Source organism: Macrobrachium nipponense, chromosome 25, assembly GCF_015104395.2.
Source record: "Macrobrachium nipponense isolate FS-2020 chromosome 25, ASM1510439v2, whole genome shotgun sequence".
In the NCBI taxonomy this organism is placed as follows: domain Eukaryota; kingdom Metazoa; phylum Arthropoda; class Malacostraca; order Decapoda; family Palaemonidae; genus Macrobrachium; species Macrobrachium nipponense.
In genome coordinates, this window is record NC_087214.1 from 61,099,113 (window position 1) to 61,116,545 (window position 17,433).

The window sequence follows — 17,433 nt, forward strand, 5'->3', positions numbered from 1 at the left end:
TTGAATACCTGGTTGCCGGACGAAGCTCCTCTGTTGCCAGAGGTTCCATTTACGTCGTCTCGTTTATTCCTTCATTTCTTTCCATCATTGCTGAGTTTTGCTATTTAACCATAGCTGGACCCTACCCCATCAGGGATAGGTACTCATTTACAGCTGAGTAGACTGAGGAAATTATGGTAAAGATCCTTTCCCAAGGAATCAACGCCGAGGAGAGCGGTCACCCATCCAACAACTGACCAGAGCCAATGTTGCTTAACTGACTAAGTCTATTGACGACCTAACCCACTCCTCCACGGCGCCACACATTATATTATTATTATTATTATTATATTATTATTATTATTATTTTATATTATTATTTATTATTATTATTATATTATTATTTAGTAGATGAAACCCATACACGTGGAAAGGCACACAGGAACCACTGACTCTGACTTGAAATTCAAGCTTCCAAAGAACGTTGGTTTCAACCTCACACCACGGACCCACGACATGCAGAACCAACTGATCATGATGCAGAGCATGATTTTTCATCGCCTTTAGGGAAACGCGAACTGGCTGCATTTGAGTAGCATCCCACGACACTAACCACAGTACTAGCGGACCAGCGAATGATGATGAATTGTAAGGTCTGGTGAAGAAAAATGAGTGTTTGATCTGCTGTTGCATACCCAAGTGAACATCACGATCACATGTATAGGAACATGGGTACATGAATACGCGAAAAAAGAGGCAAATTTACTATTGGTCAGTGGCATAGTATGATTTATTGAACGAGGAAGAAAGGCAGAGGTAAATAACAAAAGATTAGGAAGCTTAAGTAGAAGTTTATCATTGAATATGAAACTGACTGTTGATGATATAAAGAAGGCAATGTGAAGCTGAATCCTAAATAAACGTGAATACAAAAGGAAATACAATGGCAATGCTGTGGTACAGTATTAATGATGTAACTGAGAGACTGGCTAGCGTCTATGAAACTTGTTGGAATGAGGAAAGTTTTCTGAACAAATGTTCGAAAGGAATTGTTGTCCAGTTAGATAAAAGGGGAAATGGTAGTCTACTAACAGAATTATGAAGGCGAGAAAAACGTAGATCAGTTAAGAAAACGGCAGGATTTTAATGAAAAAAGCTAAGACAAGCGAGTATAGCAGACTGACATATCAGGGAGGCAGAGCTTAGTTGAAGCACTGTGCCGATCAAGTTCTTGTTATGAAATAGATCCCTGGGAAGTTTTAAAGTAAATGGGGAACTACGTGTGGTATACTAGATGGGACAGAAGATCTAGAAACAGAATCAATAACGAAACATGTTGAAGAAAGATAAGTTACTGAGAGCAATTAGAAATCTTTCTGGCTGGTTTGGTGTAAGAATATTATGTTGGAGATAGTTGTGTTATTTAAGTCTCCTCGGATGTTATATATCTTTATGAATAGATTGGTGAGAATAGTCAGAGACAGGACAGTAAGAGTAGGTACAGGCTTAATTAACCGTTGTTCAACATTTCTCAGCCACCCTTACTGTAAGTTTAAGTCGTTAAGCTTGTGCACATTGTCTTTCACTCTGATCTCATTATGAAATAGCATCCAGCTTTCTCTTCTTGAAGAAATGACCTGTCATGCCATTTGTCATTGCTGTGCAATCTTCCATATACTTTCGAAATCCTGAGGCATGGTAATATTTCTATCGGATTTTTGCAACAAGAGCATATGTAGAGCCTGCAGTCCTTATTTGACATTTCTTTGGAAATTTTCGCACAGATCGAAAGGTTAGAAAGATTCTTCATCTTGCAGCGTATTTCAGGAATGAGAAGATATTTGCTGCTATACCTACAGGGGCCATTTTACATCATTCCTTGCCATGCACAAGTCTGAAAAGCTGCGTGTCTTATGACAATTCCCTTTGAAGAATCAAACATGGTTACTTAAGAGATTCTTGACCCATACCCTTGCTCAGATATGATTTTCAAGACAGTCTTCCCATAATAAAGAAGGGAAATCTGTGGAAGAAACTAATTTGGTGGTTTGGTTGTGTATACCCGAATGGTGGCAGTACGAAATGTGTTACTGGTATGCAAAAGTTATGCTGAATAAAGAATTCAAAATTTGGACCAGTATTTTCTTTCAACTACATTGCCAATACGTATGCACCTGTTCTAAATTGAAAATGGAAATTTGTCATGAGGAGTATAAAAAAGCAACACCGAGTATGGATGTTATGTCAAATTTCGTTGATAGTCATTGGAGTGTGGTTGTGAAAAGGCTTTTTCATTTATATTTTGGTATCGACAGATACAATGGTCACCGGGTTTCGGGAACTGCTTTCCACTCTGGATATCATTGACAAGTTTACTTTATGATATACACATCCTCGGTAAATTTTGATTATCGTAGTGAAATAACAAAATAAATCTTGTCTCATTAGCGAAACATCGTCAAGAATTTAAGAAAATTCGGCGACTGAAGTGGAGGTTCGTATAATATACTATTCAGAGCATTTTGAAAAGAGAACTGTTTTCTCAAGGATTCCGTGGATTCAAGAGAGATGCTATGAATCATATAAAAGAAAAACATTTGCTGTTACTCCTCGATCAATATGTACGTGCTTCCATGCAATGTGATTGGTAGAATTAGAGAAAGATGATTTAGCTCAGTGCATGGACTATCAAAGACTGATTTTCTGAAGAAGAAAAAAAAAAAAAACATTTCAATCATCAAACTTTCATGGTTGGTGGTAATATCCATCACTGTCCCCGAATCCACGAGATAATTACCATTATATGTTCATCGACTACAACCAATTAAAGAGAGTGTAAGGAGCGTGCGTGGAAGCAGTAATATAGCAGACAATCTCTTATTCTCTGAAAACCAAAAAGAAAAGAAAGTTTTAAACTTTATGCATGCATAAGGAATGCATTAAAAGATTTTCTTTTTTTCTTGAACTTGAAATAATAGATTGCTGATTTAGTTCGACAGAAAATAATCATTCAAGAATCCTCCTTCGACAAGACTAGATATCACACTAATGAGACAGTTCCTCGCTGGACCATGGTTTTACCGCTCGACTACCAATCCGGTGGACGAAGTTTCGAATCCCGGCTCGGCCAAACGCTGGGGAAGCGGCGGAATTTATTTCTAGTGATAGAAATTCATTTCTCGATATAGTGTGGTTCGGATCCTCACATTAAGCTGTAGGTCCGTTGCTAGGTGACCAATTGGTTACTAGCCACGTAAAAATATCTCATCCTTCGGGCCAGCCCTAGGAGAGCTGTTAATCAGCTATACTTAAGATATACTTAACTTTTAACTTCAATAAGATGCTCATTTGAGTGCTACGAAGCCCATACACATTCGGTTTTTTGCTTATTCTTAAACCGACGACATATTCAGAATGGAATAGAAAAAGTATGAATAGAATGAGTTACGATAAGAGCAAAAGGCGATCTATCTACGGAAGTCTGATAAAAATGGTAATAACTCGTAAATCTGACCAATGGGGGAATGAAATAATGGAAAGGATAACTTATGGAAATCGTTTTGAAACTGTATTTGAATGTAAGAAAAATATAAAGATTCATAAAACTTATCATCCCGAACAATTGGACACTGAGATTAGGCTTGCATGAACTTTCCTAGTCAGTACGGAGTCTTCAGACTACGGCATTCATAAGAATGTGCATCGACATGACTGCAAATGGCCTCATTTGCCCGAATTCCGGAAACGTTCGGCACCTTTCATATCCGCAACACTGCACTACTAGATAGTTGTATTTTATTAGTTACTTTTTCTGATAAAGAGGATGAAACCGGGAAAAAAATCCGAAGCATAACATGTTAACAGAGCTCTTATTACACTGAATTTTAAAATAATTGTGCACAAAGCTTAGCTGTATAATTTTCATCAAAGTAACGTGACTGACTTATATAAATTACTTTTAAAATGCCCTAGATACTGGATTAAGTTAGATTCATGAAGCACAAAACTATTGTTTAATATACACTATAAAGGACTTCAAGCGATTATCTAATTTCTTAAATTTTGGTCATCCGTGGTTGGTTATTAGAATTATTCATCCAAACAGGAGGGATGTCGGCAGGGAAACGCCAATAAAAAATGAAAAAAGAGAACAAATTAATATTCTTATTTTTCGTTGTATTCCGATTTTCATACAAATAAAGAAACAAATTGTAATATATCACTTCATGCCCATGGTATCAAGAAGAACTACAAGGGATTACTGTAAATAACTAGTGCTCAGGAATTAAAATAGTAGTATAGTTACAACTGTTAAATATTGCTGTGTCATTAACACGGCCATATGAGCATAAACAAAATGCACTTTCGAATGGAATATCAATACGCAAATCCGTAGCAGATTAGGATCAGCTTCCCTTCCAAAATTCAGGGAGGCGAGTGAATGAATTTCTTTTTCTTTTCATGAAACTTCTCTCCATAGGTACTGTAAATCCTTTGCAACATACAACTAAAAGTTTGCATTAAACAATGCACGATACATCTTCAGAGAATCCCATTAAAAAAAAGTAAAATGGTCGTCGCTTGTTTTTTCTGACATTAAAGACTTTGAAGCTGATACTGATATGCTTCGTATTTGCATACCTATTTATGTTCATTCAGAAGTGCCATAAAAGTTATCATCATATTTTTTTGCAAAACGCACATGGTCATATCAATGATACGGTATTTTCAGCTGTTATAAACCTGCTAAACATTTTTTCTTGTATACTACAATTTTACAGCAGGGGTTCTTAACCTTTTGATGACCCCAGACCCCCAATGAATTGCCCGATATGGTTCCATACCCCTTTGCTTAAGTTCCACTTTTTTGGCAATATACCAATTAAATACTTAGTTTAGTACATACTTTAGGTATGAATACTATGAATAGAACGAACAAGAATTTCAAAAGCGTTTATAGTTTTGTAAAGTTATTTAATTACAAAATGTATCCATGTATACATTGACACATTATAATCAGATAGTATACAAATATCAAGAGATCAAGTCCCATACCCTCATCACATGGTTCTCATATCCCCAAGGGGTATGGATACTCGTTGTTAAGAATCCCTGATTTACAGTAAGCGCCTCAGTGGCGTGGTGGTATGGTGTTGGCGTTCCGCCTCGGTGGTCGCGGGTTCGATTCTCGGCCCACTCCATTGAGGAGCGAGAGATGTGGTTCGGAAGTCACGTAAAGCCGTTGGTCCTGTTGCTGAATAACCACTGGTTCCATGCAACGTAAAAACACCATACAGACAAACTGATCTACAGTAATCACTTGCTTACTTTCTTTATACCATAGATATGATTTAGATATGTTACAATTTGTTAAGACACATAATCATGCAGACAGAAAGCAGCAGCATGGTAATACAAATTTTTCCAGTAAAGGACACTAAACAGTGACGGAGTCATCTCACACACTGAGCAAACAGTGACGGAGTCATCTCACACACTGAGCAAACAGTGACGGAGTCATCTCACACACTGAGGCAAAATGTGGAAGTTTGTCTAGTAAGGCATCAAATTATTACTGCACTGACATCATATTCATTCGCTTTTCCCTTAGAAGTGTGACGCCAGACTGCGTTAGCCTTGGGGTTCTGTGGAAGAGAATATTATATCCTTTCATGTCTGTATCATTTGGCAAAATATACCAATTTACATAAACATGAGCATGCCCATTTGTGTGTAAAGTGTCATCCCCAAAGTGCCACCCGCTTATCATGGAAAACAAAAATATCTGTTTAGAGATTCCAGAGAAATTTGCTTAAATCCAAATTCATCTCACTTAATATTCCAGCATGTAAGTGCGATATGCTCCATTATCAAGAAATGGTGTAGCTGTTGTGTCCTCCAGCTGTGAGATGTATTCCAGATTTGCTACGTGTGAGAAATGGGGGAAGAATCCTCTGATTTTAGTATAAATTTCGCTCAGTAAAATAATACCAGTTGTTTTCGGCAAGTGTAATAAAATTTTGTACGCTCTCCAAAACAGAAATGGAGTAAGGACTACATAATTCAGACTATAATATAACTTCACATTCATTAAATGTTTGCTGTCCGTAGCCTTGCATCATATTATGAACTTACCTTTGTGTTATTATTAGATTTTTGATTGCTCTCCCAGAATATCAAGTTTTTCCATCTCTCTCTCTCTCTCCTCTCTCTCTCTCTCTCTCTCTCTCTCTCTCTCTCTCTCTCTCTCTCTCTCTCTCCCTCTCTTAAGATTTACAGATTATTTTTTTTTATTTCTTGCATAAAAATGGAATGAAAGAAACTAATAATGACGATAAGGTAAGTTATCATATGGAACAAGACTAAGGGCAGCAAAGATTTAATGACTGTGAACTTCTGTAATCTGAATTAAGCGATCCCTGGTTCATTTCTGTCTTGGAAGGTGTAAAAAAACCTGATAATCAACACCGTACCCACATACTATTCAATAAATAGAGTGATTGTCGTATTATAAAACCCATTATGACCGAGCGGTATTGACTCACAATTGTCCACTTCATTCTTTATAATTTAATCACAGGGTCAGGATTATGCCTTTGAGGAAGAAGGGCTCGGTGACTTGAATTATACAAGAACGGTATATCTTTAGTACAAATGATTACATGCGTTCGTCTTCGAAAAGGGGGAACACAAGATGATTATTTTGTAGTGAAATGTTTTAGAATTCTCAACAAATGTGTGTAAGAAAATGATTTGAAATTAATCATTTCAGATATTCAATCAATGCATAGCTAACGTAATATGTATGTATCTATTTCTTGATATAGTGCAGAATCCTTTAGAATTTTACCCACTCAATCTTATGATGAAACAGTAAGTGAGAGGTGTATTATTATTAATATAAAAGAAAAGAACTTTTTTAGTGTGCGGTTATGAGCCCCGTCTCATCGTAAAAATATTTGCCCAAAATAAACTAATCAAGACAGGCACATGAAATTTTCAGGCGTTATTAGTACTATAATGACGTATATTCTCTGTGAGTTGATTGAATTTTTTCAGTGACAAAATTTTTTTAAGGAAAAAACGTGAAATTCAGAGCTCAGAGAAATCACGATTTTTTTTTTTTTCCTTTTTGGAATTTGGTGCTGGGAGAAAAACTACCTTTCTTGGAAAGAATTCGGTCTCTAAACATGTTGGTATATCACCTTGAACATGCACAGAAAAATGATCAAAATCGAACGCATAAGTACATGCACAAAAAAAAAAAAAAACGAGAATCAAAAAATTAGCGAAAACTCATGCAAAAATCAAGTACGGGCCAGGAAAAAATCCAGTCAAAAGTTAGTAGGTATACTTAGCTTTTTGAAGAAAACCTTCTTAGATTTTGTGAATATTATGTCACTTGACAGCTTAAACCATAAGAATTATATAATATAAGGCATCAAAATATAACACGCAGAGAAAGGAGACCCCTTTTCAAAAAAAAAAAAAAAAAAAAAGAGAAAAAGCGAATTTATTTTACGAAACAGATAAAATATCTCAAGATAAAACAGTACCGGTAAAATAAAATCCATTCTTTCCAATGATAATATCATAGAAAACTACTTCGAGTTATTTTATCGGAGACTAATATAAATTAGATACGGGCTTTCAAAGTGTATTTTTTTTTTACTATATGATCATCAGGCTTCGTCCAACATACAATGAGATTTTATATGATTATTTTGCAATTCTAATTTACTAAGAAATGTTAGCAGGTTAGGTTGGTTCGTTTGGTTAGGTCACAACCATTGTTACCTCACTGATTGTGTGTTCCTCCGCCGAAGGTTTGGACATGAAATTGGCCGAAGGTAAGATTGACCCGCGAAAACTGAAGCCGCTCCCAAATGTCCTTTAATATTTAATCCCGCTATCAGAATTAATATATTTTCATGTATGTTAACTGAAGTTGATTTTTAGTGATAATAATTTCGTCGACTCCTGGGAACGAACCTAGGAACCAAGAAATCAGGACTTATAGTGAAGCACCTTTAACCACACAGCTACCATGAGAGGCTATAAGTTGATGCCACCTCTCAACTACAAATCCCTGTTGTGCTCAGGTATTCGTTGTTTTTTTGAGTCGGCATTAACCCTCCTCGACCTTGACAACTGTGTAGTGCTTTAGTCGCAAGTAGCCAATTTATGAGTCTGATCACATCACCGTGATTCATATATACGCATTAAGCTACAAATGTCCATTAATATCTAATTCGCTCTACCACAGAATTAATATATTTTCATTTATGTTAAGTGAAGGGGAATTTTAGTTGATAATAATTTCGTCGGCTCCTGGGTGGGAACCTAGGAACCAAGAAATCAGGACATAAAGTCAAGCGCCTTTAAACACAGAGCTACCTCGAGAGGATATAAGTTTATGCCACCCCTCACCTACAAATTTTGGTCGTGCTCAGTTATTTGTTGTTTCTTGGAATCAGCATCAACCATCTTTGACCTTAACAACTGTGTAGTGCTTTTGTCGTGCATAGCCAATGTATGAGTCTGATCACATCACCGAAATTCATACATACGCATTAAGCTACAAGTGTCTTTTAATATCTAATTCACTTTACCTCAGAATTAATATGTTTTCATATGTGTTAACTGAAAGGGAATTTTTAATTGATAATAATTTTGTCAGCTCTCCGATCGTCATTCACCTAGCAGACATAGCACTGAACAGATACTGGGTGATTTGCCTTGATGACACAGACCACCTTATCCCTGTCAGGGGTCGAGACTTTCTCTCCCTAAGCTTATTGCCCCGCACTCAGCTACTTAAGATTACGATTGTCAAAACACAAGGTAAGTCTGGATATGAAATTTCCTCGATGCACCATTCTTTTTCTTCCTTAATTACTGTCTACTAACTCATAAGTGTTAAGTTACTTTTATTCTCATCCTTAAACAAATCCAAGTTATACTAAATGCGTTTTAGAACAAGAATTACAATGCATCCTTAATTTCCAGAATTAGGAGAACGTCAGATGTGTATCTCACTCATGTTTCATGATGACTAAGGCTAAGGCCCCACCGAATCCGTCACGGCACGTCGCGTGCATCCAACACGGGTATCCGTCTATGAGCTTGTCCGTCTTCTGCGAGAGTGGCCCAACCAGACAAACGAGTGACGGTTACGAAACAGACAGTTCAAACTTCAGCAGCACTTCCCGTCATGAAGGGAACGCGTGAGGTTTTGTTCTGACTCGTTGCTGTCAACCAAATTAGAGGCGTTGAACAGTAGGGAAATCTGGACTCATGACACAAATTGAGAACGAGGAAAGGGTGGAGAATATGCAACACTTTCATAAGTTACGACAGCGTCCGGACAAGTTTTTTTTAATATTGTCGGATGCTGCTGAAAACGTTTGACTTAATTCACGAATATCAATTACAGAAGATCAGTATCAACGTAAGAAACTTGTAGTAACTCTGAGGGAGGGATTACTGATTTAGAAATTTGTAAAGTTGTACTTTATTTTATCTAATGCAGAAATTAAAATATGTAGATTGTGTGTATGTGTAAACTGAACACTTTGATACAGTAACTTCTGGAACAAAGGTATTTACATAAATGTATCCATTAGAATATAATAAAAAAAACTACATGAATCCTTTATCATAACTGCAAATCATCACATTTGATTATAACTCAAAGTTGGGCAGGTGATTCAAATGCAGGTTGTTGTAGGTCTACCTCATTTTCTTCCTTCATGTGGAGCCCAGCTTAGAGACGCATGTCCACGTGCGGCTAAAAACAAAACGTTTTGTTCCTTGTGCGTCCAGTCAGGCAACGCACTTGATGGCACGCACGCTCATGCGCAGTGTGGGGCCACTCGTATTTGAACTATGACAGTTGATCGAAACGCACAAAACGCTTAGCAGTGCTGGACGCACGCGACGCGCGCGACGGATTTGTTGGGGCCTTAGCCTAAGTGATCCACACAGATATCCATTTCCAAATCCCAGAGTGGAGAATTGAAGAACTGCTGATAACAATTCGTTTATGATTGGTGATCATTGACAAAACTTTATTTCTTTAAATTCTGGGATCTTCATAACAGGGATTTATATTTTACTGGGGTTTTCTTTGATTTGTTAATTAACGTAACCTCAGTGCCATGGAGCTAGTGCCTCCAGCTCTTGTATATATTCTTCTGACTGATATAATAATAATCTTAGTTAAATGGAAACTTTGCATTTTCCTTAAATCCATCATTTTTTATTACTTTTTTTCCATTTTCCTCTTGTGTTTACTTGCTTGGCACCCAGTCTTGTCAGATAACCAGTTAATTTTAGAGTAAATGTTAAGCCTCACTACCCAGCCACGCACGTAACAATATATATATATAATATATATACTATATAGATATATATTATATATATATATATTATATATATATACTATTTATATATATATACTATATATATATATAATATATATATATATATATATATATATATATATATATATATATATATTATATATATATAGATATAGAATATAGATTATATATATATATATATATATATAATCTATATACTAATATATATATCTATATATACATATATACATATATATATATATCTATATATATATATATATATATATCTATAATATATATATATATATCATATTATATTATATATCCTCATATATATATATATATCTTATATATATTATATATATAGTTATATTATATATATATATATATTTATATATATCATATATATGCTTAAAAAATCACAGTAGAATGCACGTGACTTCATAAATAAGTGAATCCCACATGAAAAAAAAATGATAGTCAGAAATCCAAGCGCTTTCGTCTTTACTCAGACATTGTCAGAGTAAAGACGAAAGCGCTTGGATTTCTGACAATTCATTTTCCTGTGGGATTGGGATTCGCTTATATATATATATATATATATATATATATATATATATATATATATATATATATATATATTTATACATATATAGATATATATATATATAGATATAGATATATATATATATATATATATATCTATATATCTATATATAATTATATATATATATATATATAATATATATATATAGAAAGACTGACAATATAATATGATATGATATGTATGAGACATCATTGTATGTCATGTGCTTTGACATTCCTCAGTAAATTGGGAATCAGCGTTTTTGGCTTCCTGTGGAGACAGAGGACATCTCAGCTTAGAAAATGTTGATAGGTCTTTTGGCGGTGTGACATTTAAATCCTTACCTAAGCAGGTCGATGCTCATCTGTTGTTATGGGCTTTTGTCAAAGGAGCCTTTGAGAACTGGATATAATGTTTTCTGGGCGTGAGCAGTGTGTGCGAGTTCGTGCATTCGTACGAGCTATGTCCGTACATAATAGCAATGTAACTAAACCGTAGAGAGAGATTATTGCGGAGTCAGGCGAAGCCATGGAGGCTTTTGCCTTTTGTTTTTGAAAGTGCTTGGAGATTCTAGACTTAAATGGGTAAGAGTTACTGACTTTGGCCAAAGATGTGGCTTACCTGTATTTTGAATGCCTTTCAAGGATATTCAGTTTCATTAATCTTTTGACTTTTTATTTACAATTGTGTATGCTTTATCAGTTTGTTTTCCTGTCTTTTTAACAGGCGATTCTGACAAAGAGGAATGGTTTTTTTTGGAGAGGAACATATATGGTATTTTGGAGTTGGTGTTGATGACTGCTAATGTCATGACTAAACTAAAGTAGTTATTTGTTTGATTATTGGGGATCAGTTAAGCTATTTTGAACTTTGAGAACCTGACTTAATAATCAATGCTTTGCTTTTAAATAAATATATTTTTGTAGCTCTGTTTCTAATTCAATTGCCTTAGGTGATAAAGAGAGAGAGAGAGAGAGAGAGAGAGAAGAGAGAGAGAGTGCTATTGGGAATCAGAGAGAGAGAGAGAGAGAGAGAGAGGGAGAGAGAGAGAGAGTGTTGTTGCCATGTCGAGAGAGAGAAAATGATACCAGTTGTCTTGGCCGCTCGTGGCCTATTCGCTACCTTTTAAACGGAGAACGAGATTACCATCTCGTTATTATATATATATATATATATATATATATATATATATATATATATATATATATATATATAGTATATATATATATTGTTACGTGCGTGGCTGGATTGAGGCTTAACAATTACTCTCTCTCTCTCTCTCTCTCTCTCTCTCCCCCCACCCCCCCCCCTCCCCCCCCCCCCCCCCCCCACCCCCCCCCCCCCCCCCCCCCCCTCTCTCTCTCTCTCTCTCTCTCTCTCCTCATCTCTCTCTCTCTCTCTCTCTCTCTCTATATATATATATATATATTATACATATATATATATATAGATAATATATATATATATATATATATATATATATATATGTAATAAATGGGAGATTCCCGACATTATTCATTAGGTAGCGCGTAGTAGCTCGAACGTCAGGCAAAACCAATACACACAGCCCCTCTCTCTCTCTCTCTCTCTCTCTCTCTCTCTCTCGGCAACTCCTCTCTCTCTCTCTAAGCGAACCCCCTCTCTCTCTCTTTCTCTCCACTCTAACAGGTAATGAAAATGAGAGAGTTGCATCATAACATAAACATTTATTGACAATGAATAAATAATTAATCAATTCAATTAAAACCCCAACAGTAAAATGTCTAATAGCAATGGTAGTCACCATTAGTCACCAAAAGTCCATTTCCATCGGGAACTCCCTGTTCCCCCTCATTGCCAGCTTTCTCAGGTCGTTGCTTCTCACTGTTCTTCACATTCCATAGGTCAAAGGGAACACATTGGCAATATATTATTAATCAAAAACCCTAGGCCAATAATATATATATATATATATATATATATATATATATATATATATATATATATATATATATATATATATATATATATATATAAATGATACTAATGATAATCACAAACAGGGCTGATTTAGGCTGCAATAATATTAACAACAAATGAAATGTCAGCTTTGCAGTTATCTCCTTCAGAGATGATTTGAAAATTATTGAAGGCTGGTTATTCTCGGTGTTATAAACCTATATTTATGTAAAGAGAAAGAGATGACTTCGTATTTTTGGAGACCATAAAGTATAAAGGGACAAAAATGCCGTTGATGTAACATATATAAATTGTAAAGACTGATTTTCATCGATATTTTGGAGGAGGAGTGGCTGGAGGTATAACCAATTCATTATAAAGTTGCAGTAAATGTTAAAACGGGAAAAGTATAAGTACGAGAAGGGAATGAAGCTTGAAAACGAAGTCAAGACAATTGAGTTTCCAGTGTTAGATATATTTTAAGAAATAATCTAAAGAGAATATGAAAACCAAGTCTCGTTATGAAACAGTAATGTGAGACATTGGGAGTAAAAGAAAAAAAACCGCATTCCATACAAAAACTGCACAAAACGTATGGTGATGATGTGCGAGGATGTACTAAATTGCTTGCTGGCTCTGCATCAATTGAAATGTAGAAATGTGCGTATGACCTAACTTCTTTGGTGAACGTGATGTATGGATGTTGAATGCCAGTGAAAGAGGAAAAGTTGAGAGATCTAAGATGACTGGTATTTAGGGGTTAGCGTGCGTAGCGTAAAAAGGATTGAAAGGGAGCAGATTACGGAAATAGTCAAAAGATGTGTGTTTCAACGGATGAGTCGAAATTTATAGAGATGGTTCCTTCGTGTGGAAAGAATGACAAAACAAGAGTTGGTGAAATGGCTCAGAATTCGGAAGTGTTAAGAGGGAGGAATAGATTGATAAACAGTAATAGCTGGATTGACTGAGCGAAAGAGATATCACGAAGAAAGGGTATGACTACCAAGGAACCTGGAGAAAGTACGAAAAAAAGGAAAAAAAAGTTGACAAGCGCAGTGTGCATAGGGGTTTCAATGTGCTGCTCGTTAACTCCTATGGTTGAGAATGAAGCTCCAAAGGTTATAAAGGGCATCAGCATTAAGGCTTTATGCTCCTATCATTAGTTAGAAAACAAAGTAAATGTGGCAGTGCTGTCGACTTCCTTTTCTCTGTTTTGGGTAATGCATTAACGTAAAAAACAGTGATAATTACATATATAAGATAAACCTTCCTTCAAGCTTTTTCCATGAATATAATAGCTCTGGAGGTATATTATTATCATTTTTATTTTTATTATTATTATTATAGAAACAACTTAGGCAGTAGATATGAAATTTTGTTATTTTTCACTCAGAATATAAAGCAGTCCATTAATTTCACTTTGTCTCTGAACTAGATACAGCTAGCCTGCATCTATATACAATCCAACCATTCGTGTTACGTTTTATAATTACCATCATCATAAGGAACTGAATGACAGCAGTGGCAGCAGCATCAGTAGAGGTAGCAGTAGTAGTAGTAGAGATAGAAGAAATTATTGTATGACTACTGAAATGCTATATCACAGCGATCAGGAATTTATTCTGTGGGAATGGTTTCAAAGGCATTAAAATTTGGTTCCTGATCATGTCGTACAAAAGGAAAGAGGCTGTCAGGGCCACGTCCCTCCGGACAAATGTCCAGAAGTGAGATTGAATCCCAAATATTTGCCGTTCAGAAAATGTCAATAAATTCATGTTGTCAAGAGTAAACTTATTATACTTCAAAGATTTTCACATCATTTGTTTCCGTGAATGTTTTTTTCTGTTGTTAAACACTAGAGATTATTTTAGTCCATGTTATTATTAATTATTTATGTCACCCAATATATATAATAGGAACGTATCCGCTGTTTTCATGAGCATAGAAATCAAATGACTCTAGCATAACTATTATCATGTTCGCCTGGTCAAAAAAAAAAAAAAAAGGTACAAGTCTTTTTTTAAACATATAATAATTAAAAGGGATCATATAATTTCCCTTGAATGCTCATTCCAAAACATATGCCAGTTCAATCCCTGTGGAATTATCTCTTTTTTTTGTGCCATTCAAATGGTCCTATTTCTCCTGCAATGGGCTGACACGAATATCCTAAGTGATCTGAAATGGTCTTATATAAAGGTGCAATGTTGTTATAAGTAACATGTGCCATTTTATGACCATTACCGAATTCTATGACATTTAACCAAAAAATATCCAACATTGATCATATTCAAAAGAAACCCAAAAATGTGGAAAATATGTCGAATCAATTCTAATTATGGGCTACCGACGGACCTAACGAGTTTTCGGTTTCTTAGATACATTTTATAGCCTTTAACGAACGCTGTTGAGGTAACACTACTTGTATGTGTCGGTATCTCTTATTGAAGCAACATCAAAAACTGATTCATCCATAGAATAAACCAATACTTTTTCTTTTGTTTTGTGCTGTCTCAGATGTTAAGAAAAGACTTGTAAAACTGAGAAAAAAAGTATTTCTCTTTTTCAGGTTTTGACTAATGTCAGACTTCCTGTTTGTCCTCAAGATATTCCTCGGAAGTGTCTAAATACAGTGAGCAGGAGAAAGGCTGTCAGGCAGTTTCCAGCACCTTCATTTCCGCCATATAAATAAAACAAAAAAAGTCTGGTGAGGTGACATGTGCAAATACTAAATTCAATTTCAGAATTCCTTCCCACAGTCGGGAATTGCAGTTTTTTTTTTTTTTTTTTTTTTTTTTTTTTTTTTTTTGTTTTTTTTTTTTTTTTTTTTTTTTTTATTCTTTTAATACCAAATCAGGGTGCTGTAATATACAGAAAAAAATTACAGCTTCAAGCAGGCGCTTCAGAAATTTAGGACTAGATTTGTGAACAAATGCTTTCAAGGAGAATGAAAAAAAAGTATTACCGCGTCTCTTTATTGCTTATCTTGGATTGCTGTAAATTTGATTATGCTCAGCAAGAAGATAACGTATATTGATCTATTTTCCTTTTGATTAACGCTTACACCCTTTAGATATAAATATAAATTATTTAACAGTTACGACATTTTTGATGACCGTATCTAATGAATTGAATCAAGTGTGAATATAAATCAACAGTTTTCTATTTCTGGACAAAATCGTCAGCGGATAAAACGAATGAATAATTTCTGTCATTAGTCTGTGTGTTTTTTCGAGTCACTGATTTGTGAAATGATTATGTTAATTAAAGCAGATGCTTATGCAAGGAGATGGTAAACAAAGTTCCAAACATGTGTTAGTCATCAGACATTTGATACTGTTTCCCGCATTGAGAAGCTAATTAGAATGCGGCTCTCTCTCTCTCTCTCTCTCTCTCACGCACATACACACACACACACACTACACGCGCGAGCGTACACGTGTATGGAAACTTACCCTTAGGTTGTTTCATTATTGGAATTAGTACTGTGGACTGGTGAATCCTAGTTTTACGAAATGAACAACACTGGAGTTCCCAATGATTACGGATTTCGTTAAAGTTTAGTTTACCGTTAACGAGTCAAGTTATAAATTGTGGGAGAAATTTGGAGAACCAAGTTGTTTATGATACCCAGTCTTGGGAGGTTAGAAGTGGAGATACAAAAGACTTCGTAAGAGTCTGATAAGTAGCAAACGGAAAGTTTTTAACAGACCCTAACGCATCAAAAACATCATAGAATTTCGTCTTCTGCACAGAAAATTAAAGTCACAAATCGGATCCCGGATGCATCTCCTTACCTAAGCCCTATTCATTAAGAGGAAAAACCAGACTTGCACTCGGCTGAAGATGTTTAAATCCTTCCAACATCTTTGAAACACTCATGACTCACGAGACTCACTGACACCGGCCCGTTTTCTTCTGTGCATCATTCAGAATGTTTAATCAATCCTTACTACAGCCCTCAGTGCCCGCAATTTTCAAGTTACAATGATCTTTGGTCTCATTTTCATCTAAAACGCTCAAGTCCGTTATTTGTCCACAAATACACGACGATTCTATCATTTCCTGGAAGAGAGTTCACTTTTAATAGTATATTAATAGTGGCATAAGTGTTTATAATATTTTCTATAAGTGGAACATGGACAATGTGTGTGAAAAGAAAATGACTGGAAAACTAAGTTTGTTTTACAAATTTGAAAGAACTGTGTACGTTTTTCGATGTCGAAGTTTGGACAGAGGGCATTTGCTGATGACGAAGTCTAGACATAGGGTAGTTTTTTCTGTCGGAGCTGCATTTGGTAAGAGATCTTCGACTTTTAGTTTGCATGGCTACTAAATTCTCTTGAGTGTATTACGAACATCGCCTCTTGATATACCTAGAAGTTAAGAGACTACATATCGGAAATGTTTTGCCACTTATTGTCCTCCTGTACCTTAATACTTCCATTAACATCTTTCACTATCTGCTTCTTACTTGGTATCCATTCTCTATTTTCCTGATACCCCTGTAGCCTTCCCTTATCTTACCATTTCTCATGTCCTACAGTTTCCTCGTTATTCATCTCT